We start from the raw sequence: 14,453 nt of genomic DNA, 5'->3' as shown, positions 1-14,453 counted from the left end.
TGTATGTATGTATGTATGTATGTATGTATGTATGTATCTATCTATCTATCTATCTATCTATCTATCTATCTATCTATCTATCTATCTATCTATCTATCTATCTATCTATCTATCTATCTATCTATCTATCTATCTATCTATCTATCTATCTATCTATCTATCTATTTGTGTGTGTGTAGTTTTATTTCACCAACTTAGACTATTTAAATCACAAATGAAACCTTTTGTCTCAATAGGACTAAACTGTATAAAAAAAGGTAACGAGTAAATGGAATACAGTTCACACTGTCCAATGAGCTGTAAATCATATCTAAAAAGACTTTTAAATGCAACATATATCCATTTTCTATACTGTGCTGCGCAGTCACAAATAAGCTGGTGGTAACTGGTACAACCTGGACAGGTGGTCAGTTCATTACATGGCAACGCAGAGAACAAAAGACTATGGACACACAGAGCTAAGGGAAATTAAGAGTGACCAAAAGGCCTAACATGCATGTTTTTGGACTGTCGCAGCAAATTTGAGTATCCAGACAGAACCCATGCATACACAGCGAACCCCAGACCTTCTTGCTGCAAGGCTACGGTTCTAAGAACTGTTTCACCCTGCAGCCCTCAAAAGCAACAACACATTTAAAAAAGCAGCAAGAAAACTAAAAACTGAAATCAAATAGAAAGAGCAGCATATAAAAGATAGCATTAAAAGCGAAAAGACAATTTGGCTGTTAATCTGCAGCTGGTTTCAGAGACATCCATTGGGTTCGGGTTGGAATCCAGATGTAGAGAAAGTCATCGGCATGATAGCTGAGACTGAGGAAGGCCCATCTATGTAAATGCTTGTTTTCAGCCAACCTGTTGAGAAGTTTTTAAAAGGAATAAATATGGACAGTGGGCTAAATGAAGAATTAATTTATTTGTTGAAATTCAGTTGTTAGCTATACCCATATTTTGACCATTTACAAAGCAAAATTAAACTAAAGCTGTTTTTTTTTGTACTGTGATGGACTAGTGACCTGTTCAGGGTGGACCTCTCCTCTCGCCCACTGATCGTTGGAGACAAACACCAAACACCCCCCCAGAGACCCTGCATGGATAAGCAGGCACAGACAATGAATGGACCAAAGAAACATTTGCTTGCTAGAATAAAGCTACGCGATAAATATGAGACATTGCCAGATAGCCAAATTGTTCTAGTAGATTCCTAAAACCTGTTATGGAGACAACTTGCTATTCAGACTATTCAACATGTGAAATATGTATCCGATGCAGTGGGAAAACCCTGAGTAACATGTGCTGTTCTTAGTGATATAACACTTCAGACAAGGCCTGAGGCCTATCTATCTATCTATCTATCTATCTATCTATCTATCTATCTATCTATCTATCTATATATATACAGTATATATATATATATATATATATATATATATATATATATATATACAATTTATATTCATTGAAAGTAAGATATAAAACTCGAACAGTTGTAGAAACCAGTTAAAAATAACCAAGCAAACTGCACAGGGTTGTTTTGTTGTGAACGTGCGCTGAAGGGATTTTAGTTCCCTGACAGCTCATCTGTCTTCAGCGCTGCCTTTGGTTTAACGGGCTTGTGGCAGCGGATTCCTCCGGCCCGGCCCTGCGTCAGTAGGGGGATTCCTTGAGATCTGGCATCTGGGTGCCGCATTCTTGCTGTCCCCTGCACACGGCCATCGCAACGCTAACAAAACCCTGCAATTATACGGCTGCAGTCGCAGACAGAGTTGTTTCCTGTCTTTCGGCTGGAGTGAGGGGTGTGAGAAAGACGCTCGCTGAGATCAGAGTTATGGCCACAGAGGCGATGGGTAGCGCAGAACCAAATATCCCCGTCCCACAGTGACAAGGGTCCCCTCTTCATCAAACCCTTTAGTCAAAAGAGGAGGGGGGAGGGACAATGGAGCAATTCAGAATCTGTTAACACAAGGGGCCCTTTCTATAACAAATAGTAAGCTATGAATGAAGATAAAGATGTGTGGGCTGCGCGATTAAACATGCATCTTCTGTTCAAACGGGATGATGTGAAACAGGTGGTCAGAATATTAACCCTGAAACCCACGTATAAACCTTTGAAACTGATTAGGAAGATTATGTTAAAACCCAACAGATGGCAGTAATCCCTGGCTTTTTTCTTCTTTTTTTTTGGTGAGGTTTGCAGCTTTTGAATTAGAAAAGGGTCTGTCAGAGGCGGACGACCCATCAAAGTACAGGCACACCCTCAGCGTGGCCATGGATATTGGGCTGGAGGGTGGTTAAGGCACTCTGAATTACTGCCAGGGCTTTTTTTTTTCCCCCGGCTTGGGAAAAGACAGCAGACCGCTGGTAGTTGGAATCATTCCAGGTCAACATTTAAAAGGAAATGGTGTTGAATAAATTCTACTTTTACGTTCTCTATCTCTAGCAAAAATTTGCTGAAAGAAGAAAAAAATCACTCCAGTCCTTTATACTGGCACATTCAAAGAGTTTAGTCAGGAGGTATTCTCAGACAGCAAAACATGTGTAACTTACAAAAATAAAAGGCCAAAATCCAGTGGTTGTAGAAGAACTTTCTATCAACGCTAGTTAGATAATCATGTCATTACTGGAAAAAGTGAAATAAACCAGGTAATAAACACGTTTTTAATAATTCATAACAAAAGTTAAACTACACACCACTCTGTCTTTGGTGGCTTTGCAGGAACAAAAAACTTAATTCTGAAAATACTGAAGCAGGCGCTGTACCTGATCTGTTGTGGTGAAGAGAGAGCTGAGTCAAAAGGCGAAGCTCTCCATTTACCGGTCGATCTACGTTCCTACCCTCATCTATGGTCACGAGCTTTGGGTCAGGACCGAAAGAACGAGATTCTGGATACAAGCGGCCGAAATGAGTTTTCTCCGTAGTGTGTCTGGGCTCTCCCTTAGAGATAGAGTGAGGAGCTCAGTCATCCGGGGAGGACTCAGAGTAGAGCCGCTGCTCCTCCACGTCGAGAGGAGACAGTTGAGGTGGCTCGGGCATCTGGTCAGGATGCCTCCTGGACGCCTCCCTGGTGAGGTGTTCCGGGCACGTCCCACCAGGAGGAGGCCCAGGGGAAGACCCAGGACACGCTGGAGGGACTATGTCTCCCGGCTGGCCTGGGAACGCCTTGGGATTCCTCCTGAGGAGCTGGACAAGTGGCTGGGGAGAGGGACGTCTGGGCCTCCTTTATAAAGCTGCTACCCCCGCTAACCCGAAGCGGAAGACAATGGATGGATGGATGGATGGATGGATGGATGGATGGATGGATGGACGGACGGATGGATGGATGGACGGACGGACGGATGAACAGACGGACGGATGGATGGATGGATGGATGAACGGATGGATGAACGGATGGATGGAAGGGCGGGTGAGTGGATGGATGGATGGACGGACGGACGGACGGACGGACGGGCGGACGGACAGACGGATGGATGGAAGGGTGGATGAGTGGATGGATAGATGGATGGATGGAAGGATGGATGGATGGATGGATGGATGGATGGATGGATGGATAGACGGATAGATGGAAGGGTGGATGGGTGGATGGATGGATGGATGGATGGATGGATGGATGGATGGATGGAAGGGTGGGTGAGTGGATGGATGGATGGATGGATGGGAGGACGGATGGATGGATGGATGGATGGATGGATGGATGGTGGATGGATGATGGCGGACGGATGCGATGGACATGATGGACGGATGTGAAGGGTAGGTGAGTGATGGATGGAGGAAGGAGATGATGATGGACGGACGGATGGATGGATGGATGATGTACGGAGGGATGGATGGATGGATTGATGGACTGGAGGGTGGGGATTGGATTGGAAGGGTGGATGGATAGATGGATGGAAAGATGGGTGAGTGGATGGACGGACGGATGGACGGATGGATGGATGGATGGATGGATGGATGGATAGACGGATGGGTGGATGGATGGATGGATGGATGGATAGATGGATAGACGGATGGGTGGATGGATGGATGGATGGATGGATGGATGGATGGATGGATGGATTACGTCTATGCTGAAACATTTGTTTGGCATAAATTGCAGACGAAGCTTTATTGCTCAGTTTAATTGTGGCTGTTTTTGCGTTGTTGTCAAAGAAAGGACCATTGCCACTGAGGAAAACGTGTCCTGGCGAGTAAATAGATCCAGGTAAAAAAGAAACACATACAAAGGACTGATATGTATCACAGCACACGCCTGTTCACTAATAATTATCATTCTCATTTCTGTTTCTTTTACCTCTTTTTGTTAATCCTTGCTAAGCTTAGCCTTGTTCAAAACTCAGCTTAGTTTTTTTTCTGTAGCACCAAAAATGCCCAGCAAAACTCTGGTTCATGAGTAATTATGTAAAATCTAAGTTAATTTCAAATTCAGTGCCTATTCCTCCTGTTCATTCTAACCCAATCCAGTTACATAATCAGAAAGTCCAATTATGCCTAAATTATCATGAATATCATGATAATTTAGGCAGGATAATTTAGTACGATCATCCAAATTTATTGGCAGCTGGTGAGAAAGAAGCCCAGCAGATTGCAGCTAAACACAGATTTAGCAGCAATCCCTCCTCCTTGGCAAGGATGGCAACAACAAAAAGGGAATAGTAACTCGAAGGGAGAATAAAGCTCAAATTCCATATAACAAAACAAACATCAGTCATAAAGGTGCTCATTTATGGAAGCAAAAACATATAAACATAAACACTCCCAGGCTTCTGTTTGTTCATGTCTGATCATGACTTTGTCTTACATCACGTGCAAGCTTCTGGCTGAAAATCCCATTTTTATTGTCTCTGGAAGTTTACGTGTGGGCTTGCCTGAGGCTAATCTGAATTTGCCCACAAGCAACAAGTAAAATCGACTGGACTTAAAGGAAAGTCGCATCAATCAACATTTTTTACCTTTTGCCCCCCCCAAAAAAGAAAGAAAAACATGCTTGCAAAAAAAGTAGAACTATCCCTTTAAGGAAAAAGGCACAGGGGACCTCCTGCAATTCAATGCAAAGTGTAACATATGCATTAACAAAGGAGTCAACCACAATTGCCTGACCTTTGACTCTGGTTCACTCCTCTCAGGTCACTCTTCATTAAAATCTAAACATGCAACACAGCTTTGCATGCGAAAAAAAAAGAAAGAAAAAGTTATTTATACAAACGAGAGCCACTTTTGGATAAAAACCATCACAAGCTTTTCATAACACTAAAGCCATCATGAAGTAATTTCACCGTATATAACTCTCCTTTTATTAGGCGTGATCATTTGTTTCCTGTTAATGCGTCCGTTGACCAAAACCACAAAACTTCAACGAGATGAATGAAAGGAGAGGAGGCAAACCGCCTTCAAAGGTCGTCTTGGCTCCGGTTTAAAGCACCTTTTTCCTCCTTCACGCACGTGCTACTCTTGTGATTTGAAGCCATTAACCAAATCACCAGTATTTTTTTTTTTTTAGTTTATTTATTTATTTTTTGCCGTTTGGTTGAGACTATTTAAAATACAGCATCCCTAGTTTATGTGCTTGTAGCCGAAAGAAAAAGTGCAGTCCGTCAGAAAAGTATTCACACCCCCTTTTAAGGGGAAGTTTTACTCATTTTGTCACGTTACAGCCACCATCTTGTAATGCAGTCTATACTGGTGGGTTTTTAGGTGATAGACTGACACAAAATAGCAACTAATTGTAAAGCGAAAAGGAAATTGACATATGGCTTTCAAGTTCAGATAAAAATCTGAAAGGTTTGCCGTGCATATTCAGTCCTGCTTAGGCTAACACTTTTGAATAAAATCTACAAATACCTTCAGAAGTCCCCTAATAGAGTTGACGTATCTAGGGTTGACCGTAATTTAATCTCAGCAGAAATACAGCTGTTTCTGCTGTAGAATGGGAGGCAGATCCTTTAGCTATGAGGCTCTTCTCCTGTGGAACCAACTTCCAGTTTTGGTCCGTGAGGCAGACACCCTATCTACTTTTAAGACTAATCTTAAAACTTTCCTTTTTGACAAAGCTTTTATAGTTAGAGTGGCTCATGTTACCCTGAGCTATCTCTGTAGTTATGCTGCTATAGGCTTAGGCTACTGGAGGACATCAGGGTCTATTTTTCTCATTCTACTGATTTCTACTGTTCTCCAGTTTTACATTGCATTGCTTTGAAATGACTGTTGTCATTTCAGCTTTTAACTTTTTGCTCTCTCTCTTTTTTCTTCATAGTAGGTACACCTGGTCTGGCGTTCTGTTAACTGTGACATCATCCAGAGAAGACGGCTCACCCACTATTACCATCTAATGTAGAATAGATTACTGGATCAATGTGTGCCTCTGTGCTTTTTTGTCTCTCTTGTTGTGTCTCTGCTCTGTCTTCTGTAACCCCAGTCGGTCGAGGCAGATGCCTTCAGCTGGAGGTTTTTCCTTCCCGTTAATGGGTGGTTTTTCTTTCCACTGTCGCTTCATGCTTGCTCAGTATTAGGGTTTGCTGCAAAGCCATGGACAATGCAGATGACTCTTCCTGTGGCTCTACGCTTCCCCAGGAGTGAATGCTGCTTGTCGGGACTTTGAAGCAATCAACTGGTTCCCTTATATAGGACATTTTTGACCAATCTGTATAATATGATTGATTCTGACTTTGTAAAGTGCCCCGAGATGACATGTTTCATGAATTGGCGCTATATAAATAAAATTGGATTGAATTGAATTCTTCAAGGCCTCCGAGATTTGCTAAAGAACGCAAGTGCATGAAAAAAAAACTTTAGTATATAAGTAATACAACTGTAAATCATACATGTTTTGTTTGATTTTCACGTCAGAGTTATCCACAAGACAAAAGATTACAGTTGTTGTTCCTAGGAGAAAGGACAAAGACATTTTTTTCTTTTGTTTAGTGAAAACATTCAAAGGTAAAAAAAAAAAAGAAAAAGAAATCACACTTGTTCATCGGTCACCATGACTACGCAAACAAACACAGAGGCCGCACGCTTCACCGGGTAATCATTAGCGCCGAGCCGACCTTTGACCCTTCGCCACGGCTCAGATGCCACTAGGTCACGTCTACCTGCTGTCGCGCCAGTCACTGATCCGTTTCGCCCGTCCTCAGATTTCACCCTTTAGTAGAGGAGAGCAAACCCACTGGGGGCAGGTTTTGGTAAAGAGAAACAATGAATTCAAAGTAAAAAAGGCCCATGTGCCTTGGGAGTCATACTGTGCGCCCATCTGTCATGTCCAGCGGTTGCATGGGGGGGTTTCGTAACAGGAAACAAACAGAGCACAAGAAATAATCAGGAAGTGTCCTCATTAAGAGTCTGCCACGACACACAGCGCCGTAATGTCATAAAGTGACTCGATGAGGTAGCCGCCGGAAACCATCTTGTATTTTACGTCCCTGTTACATTTCTGCATCAGACGTGTTGAAAGTCACAGGGGACTTTCGCCACAATTCTCCACTTCTGGTTTCTCTTCAGTGCGAGACACGCATGACCGTATGTCTTAATCCTCACCCAGCAACTCTTTCTACTTCTCAAGCCCACGGCGCCAATTGAAATAAATTTTTTTTTCCCCCCCGTTTCTCTCCTGACTCAGACATTCCAAGCGGATTTCTCGGCTTCCAAACGTCTCCTCCGTTTCCGTTTCTCATCTTACTCCTGGCAGATGCCATGTCTTCTTTTATCGCCGCTGCACATTCATGGCGATTACATTTTCCCCCTCTCCTCGCCGCACGCCGTTATCCGACAATCTAGGAAAGAGAAAGAGTGCAAAGCCAGATTTTTATCCGGCGTCAAGCCCCCTGATTGCTCGTTTTTACCAACTGAGACGACGATAATTTGTTTGTGCTATCAGCTCTTCGAGATAAGGCTTTTGACGGATGACCACTGGTTTGTCAGTAACCTAAATTAGATTTTTTGTCTCCCTGCTAAAATATTCCAAAATGCTGGCGTTTTAGAACCACCCACTGATGTTATCGTAATATCTCAAAAATAGACTGGAATGTACAGTGAATGGAGAAGGTTTAGTCTTGTTTTTTTTTTTTTTTTTTTTCTCCTCTGTGTTCGACAGGACAATACATCAGCCGTTTGAGGAGGATTGCGACTGAAGCAACAGCTGAGAAAACCCTTTCGGTTTCCAAGTCGGTCTGTCTGTGCAGAGTCTGGCCGTTGCTAAGCTTGGCTGAATCTGTTAAAGCCGCACGCCCACACACCCACAACAGCCTCTAGGGTGGTGCACCCTCCTAATGTCTTCACTCGAGCTGGGCACAGATTTCCGAGAGCTTGGTATTTTTAAACTTTTCTGCACAGTTTTAAGTCACACTTATTATGCACGCTCCTGCGATCGGAAAAAAAAAAAGCCCAAAAAACAATCGCAGGAGCAGATGTGTGAAACGCTAGATTTATGAATTCCTTCTGTGGGGGAGTTCGCATTACCAGGAAGAGAGGCAGGATGTGGCAGAACGTCTTCTCTGCTGCGTCTACCTGAGTTCAGCTTTCATCTTCTCTGTTTCTCATCCCTCTCTTCCTGTGCTGCTGCTGCTGCTGCTGCTGCTGTTCTTTTGCAGCAGCCCACGCAGAGCACAGACTGTGCACCAAATAACAAAAAAAATTTAAAAATCAGTTGCTGCAACTTGAGATAAAAGAAAAACAAGAAAGAAAAATCAAGTTTTGCTCCTAACATTTCTTCTGAAGTCTATAGAAGGACGTTTTAAACAAAAAAAATTGTCCCGAGTGTTGAATCAAGCTGTCTTCATTTGCTTTTAAAAATCTATATAAGATCCACCAGAATTAGGTGAACATGTTTCTTCTGTCCCGGGAATCAAATTCATCTTCATCTGACATTTGATGGAGGACATAAAAACATTTCAAAATGTTCATTTTTGTCTGTGCAGACCTCAGGTGGATGAAAACAAGCTTGGGTTTAAGAGAAATGTGCCTCGTAAATTGCCTGCGGAGGATTACATGCATGCATGGCTTTGGCTGCATACTGTACAGAGAAAAAACAGGCCTTTGTGTTTACCTACAGTAACCAAATGATGGGATGTGGGGAGGGGCTTAACGTGAGGATTCTCAAAGAGGCCACACACGGCCTCCCCTTCAGCTCTGTTTGCTTACGCTCTCCCCGGCTTACAAAGCGGGCGATCGGCGCTGGAGTTACTCTGATGCCTTATTTTTAGAGTTTTTTTTTTTTTGCTTCCTCTGTGTTGCCAAAAGGATTAGCAGTTTGTCTGCTAATGCCACTTGAGCGCCAGCCTCGCACGTCATCCTGCCGTGTCCTGCAGAGAGCGGCTTCTTGAGCCTGTGTTTGGGTGGCGGCCGGGTTCTCCACTTCCAGGCCGCGGGCAGGAGGCGTGCGCTCGCTCTTTTATTTGTCACTGAAGTCGATCTGAAGCGGGAGAACTCAGGCGGGGGTAAAGGTTTTGGCTTCTTGATAACAACCTAAGTCGACCAAAGCAGTTGGGTTGTTGCGCATCATAATGGTGCAAGCGTTTTTTCATTCAGGCCTCAGTGGTGAGACACTGAGGTCACTGCTCGCAGATTACAGATCACACCTGAGAGTGAGAAACAGCTCACAGCTGTTACCTTACGGCACAAATTACTTAAAGCACAACATCGCTCCGCCTGAATTTCATCACAGGCTGCTCTTGCATCCACTGGCAAATATACACAAAACTCTCTACTTAACTAAATTAGTGTGTGCGCTTGCAGGGGCACGGAGCTGTTAGTTACAGGCATCAGCTGCATGTTAATTACAAATTGCAAAACATACAACTGTGCTGCAACCCTGCACGAGATCTCAAGGGAGACTGGAAACACCTATATGTGGAGGGGGGGGGGGATTACCAAGTAGCCATTCAAAGACAGAAGCCTGTCATTAGGTGGGCTCTTCTTTGTGCATAAACAATGCTTTGCTGCTGAGAAGCATAAACAGAGAATTTAGAGAGCCAGCAATCATTGCTGGTATGGATTCCGTGTTCTGCCATCTTGTAGATGTGGTCCGCAGCAACAAGACACATTTCCTAAGAAAAAAACCTCAAGTCTTGCTCTCATGAGATTTTTTTTTTTTGAGGGAAGATTATATCAGCAGCCAATAGACTTTTTCATTCAAAATTAAAAAGAAAAGTCTATTTTAGATAATCCATGTCTGGTCTTAGATTTGTTCTATGAGCTGAGACAAAGGAATGCGACAAAAAGCGACAGATAAATAAGTAAAACACAACGAAATCTAAATAAATACAAATGGGCTGAACTGGGTCCGGTGAAGTCTGCGCTGTTATCGCGTCGGGAGATCTTGATAAAGCCGGGCTGGTCCTCCAGTGGCCTTATTAAGGAGCACGATTACACATTTACCGTGTCAAAACGTTTAACTGAGAAAAAGGCTTATGTAAGAAACTTTTAACCGAGAAAAAAAGAGGCTTATGTAACAAGAAGTGCCCTTTTCGCCCGTGGTCAGAAGAACGAAACAAGACAAAAGGACGTCTTTCAACAAGCAGACAACAATCTGTCAGCCCCCCCCCAATGACATGTTTACCTAAGGGAGTGATAAATAAGACAAAAAAGTTCAGATTTGGCCCAGCAGTCATTTTAGACCAAAACACGGGACGGCACCTCTTGTTTAGTTGACAGTCTGTTATTTTCTCTGTCGTCTTCAGCAGCGCTCTGCATGACAAAGTCGGATTCACATCCCTGTCTGCATAAACACCTGAATCATCAGCAGTAATCGGATGAAAAATAACGCAGAGCACGGCGAGGCATTTGCCAGCAAACATTTCATCACAAGTTGGTTAAGACAAAAAGACAAAAAGAAAAAAACCCGAATAAATGAGATATAGTGTCGGTCAAAACGTCACAGAACATCATCATCAGTATGAATGTCATAGCAATTTGGAGCTTTTGATGATTTATTTCAACCGTTCTACTTTAGGGATGGAAGAATGTTGCAAAATAACACAACAATTTTTTTAAACCAAGATTTGAAAGGACAAGTTTGAAATTATTGCATGTTTTAGTCTGATCAGCCCAGGATCAAATATACATAACATGCATCCCATCCATCCATCCATCCATCCATCCATCCATCCACCCACCATCATCCACCATCCAATCCACCATCCAGCAGCCATCCATCCATCCAGCCCATCCATCCATCCAGCCAGCCCTCCGCCATCCACCCACATCCATCCAGCCATCCAGCCACCACTCCACACCTACCCTCCGCCCTCCATCCAGCCACTCCACCAGCCACCACCATCCGCACCACCATCCATCCATCCATCCATCCATCCATCCACCCATCCACCCATCCGTTCTTCCATCCATCCATCCATCCATCCATCCATCCATCCATCCATCCATCCATCCATCCATCCATCCATCCATCCATCCATCCATCCACCCATCCATCCACCTATCCATCCACCCACCCATCCATCCACTCATCCATCCATCCACTCATCCATCCATCCATCCATCCATCCATCCATCCATCCATCCATCCATCCATCCATCCATCCATCCATCCAAAACTAGACATCGCCATCCTCAGTTACATCCTCCAGCTCATTCTGGGGGACCTCAAGGCGTTCTCAGACCAGATGGGGGTATATAAGTGCCCCCAGCTTGTTCCAGGTCTTGCCTTCCAGTGGGACAAATCCATAAAACCCCTTAAGGGAGGCCTTAAGGGGTTTTATGATCAGATGCCCAAACCGCCTCAAATGACACTGTTTGATGTGGAGAAGCAATGACTTTACTTTGAGCTCCACCAAATCACAGAGCTCCCCACCCTATCTCTAGCCTGGCTACTTCACAGAGGAAGCGCATTTCAGCGACTTGTACCCGGGACCTCTTTCTTTTGGTCATGATCCATGCCTCATGACCATAGGTGAGGGTCGGAACACAGACAGACCGGTAAATCAAGAGCTTTGCTTTTTGGCTCAGCTCTTTCTTCACCACAACAGACCAGAGCAGCGCCCGCATTACTACAGATGCAGCCCCAATCCGTCTGTCCATCTCCGGTTTCCATCCTACCATCACTCGTGGACAAGTCACCAAGATACTTAAACTCATCCGCTTGAGGCAGAGACTGACCCCTGACCCAGAAGGGGGCAATCCGCATTTTTTCCGGTTGAGGACTAATATTTGGATAACTATCCCATAGCAAGCTGCAGCGCAACAAAAGATCTGACCACACCTTGTCAGAATGGGCAAAGTTTTGTTTAAATTAGCTGGCTTCCTGGAGAGAGCAGGAAAAACTTTCATTGCATATGCAGTCAGGGCTTTTTCCAGAAGCTTGGTCGCTGCCTGCTTTAGCAACTCCAAAACCAGTGTTGATGTGTGGTTCAGATCATTGTGCTATAGTTTCAACTTTGTGTTTTATTTACCACTTTTTTTTGCAATGAACCACAACCACTAGGAAGTGATGCAGACCCTCAGTATGATGCTACCACCACCATGCTTGACAGGTTATTCAGTCTTCTTAAGCTTTACTTTGACTCCTCTTAGCATTACTTTCTCACGGTGGCCACGCAGCTAGGACTTTGCCTCATCTGATAACAAAACATTTCTCCAGAAAACACCTGAGTTGCCCGTGCCTGCAAGTTTTCAGATCAGCTCGAAGATATCGCCCGTGGAGCAGGAACTTCTTTCCTCTCAGTCTAAGTTGATAAAATACCTTCACGGTGGACAGTGATACTGTTGCACCGGCCTCTTGCAGATCAAAGCATTCATGGTTCCTGGCTTGTCCTCCAACATCTCAACGTGTTTCCTTTCATCTGAAGGCGACACGTGATCGAAACCCGGACCCAACTGGATGTTCTCAAACAGCGATGCTCAGCAACACACATCAAAACTAGTGTTGGAGAGGATAAAACAGGCTAACATCAAGATTCTGGATTATGCCCACCACAATCTGATTGGAAATGTATGAACTAAACCTAAAACTGGATCTGTGCCACTAAACCAACATATATTCATAAGGTCTGCCAGTTCTGACAACAAGAATTAAACGTGACGTTGCAGTGTGTGGCGTAAGTGCAACTTTATGAGGGAAATTCATCCAAATCAAAAGGGGAGCGGCGTGTCAGCATTCAAGATTTTATGGATATTTTTTGACCCTCTGTGTATAAAGTTATATATTACATAATCATTGAATAGTGTAAAAAGAACAGGTCAATTGCATCAATAAAAGCCTAAATTAAGCTGTAATTTACGGAGGCTGTAGAGTTCTCGCTAGGATGCTTCCATGTTTTTCAGGTTGACTTGACAACGGCCTGAAAAACAAGTGCTAATACGTTTGTCGTGTCAGCTGATAACATGCTTGATAAATTGCCACTGCTTGCGAAGCACAAAGAAATCCCATGAAACTAAAGAGTTCCACTACGAGCTGGAACATATAACATATATCCTATTTAAATATATTGTGAAGTCTTTATGGATTAGACCCAAATGCTGATTTATTGCTCAGGTCTTGTAAAATATTAAAATAAAAAAAAGACAGAGCTGCCTTTTTGGACCTTTTTTTTCCCACAATGATGCCTTTAAAGTTTTTTTTGTCCTTCCCAAGTCTTGACATAAAAGTTTTCATATTTCTGTTAATTAAACTTCAGGCAGGCTAATTCGCCGGTATGTGTTTTTATTAGCCCTCTGAGGCCGGGTGGATCTCCTTCGTCCACATTGGTCCCTCTGAACTCCGACCTGGGCTTTAATGAAAAGCCCAATGAAACATCTCAGCAACAATTTCACTGAATGGCGAGGTTTGCCTTAGGTTTCTCCTCTCTCTCTCTCTCTCAATAGTTTGCTTTTACATCAGCTGCTATTTATGGCAACAAAACTGGCTTTAGTTTGATAAGTTTAAACAAATCGTGCTCTGTCTGGGAGATAGCAGCTCTGCAGCGCATGTGACCAGCCATTCGCTCGCGCTCGCAGCCACAGCCGCAGGCCACGCAACCAGCACAGAGAAACCTGTCATGCGAGGATCTTGTCTTTTAAATCTCTGTTCCCGTCTATATTTAGAAAGAGCAATCAATAATTTACTCCAGAACAACAAAGGCGATGCTTCTAGACTTGTACCACTCATAATTGTACCAAAGAAGTCAAGAGCCTTACTATTGTTTAAGGCACCTGGTTGGATAAACCTTGGTATTCACTAAGCAGTATAATAAAAAAAAATATTATTATTACATATCAAGAACCAAAAACAACAGCTAACGGTTGGGTTTTGCAGTGAGATTTAGCTTAGCCAGACCAAAGTCAAAGTGACAGCTTCTCTCTTTCACGCTTCTCTATAGGGGAATTGTTGCGATAAACACCGGGGTCATCCTCCCTTCGTCCCCCTTTGCGAGCCATAAATACCAAGCAATTGGCCTCGTTTCGGTTTTGTGCGAAACTCTTACATAAGCGACAGCAAGGAACATCTGAGCATTGTGCATCACCTTCTTCCAAT

This window comes from Fundulus heteroclitus, chromosome 16 (genome assembly GCF_011125445.2).
Source record: "Fundulus heteroclitus isolate FHET01 chromosome 16, MU-UCD_Fhet_4.1, whole genome shotgun sequence".
NCBI lineage: Eukaryota > Metazoa > Chordata > Actinopteri > Cyprinodontiformes > Fundulidae > Fundulus > Fundulus heteroclitus.
The sequence above is the reverse complement of the archived record's forward strand: the minus strand, read 5'-3'. Positions refer to the sequence as shown.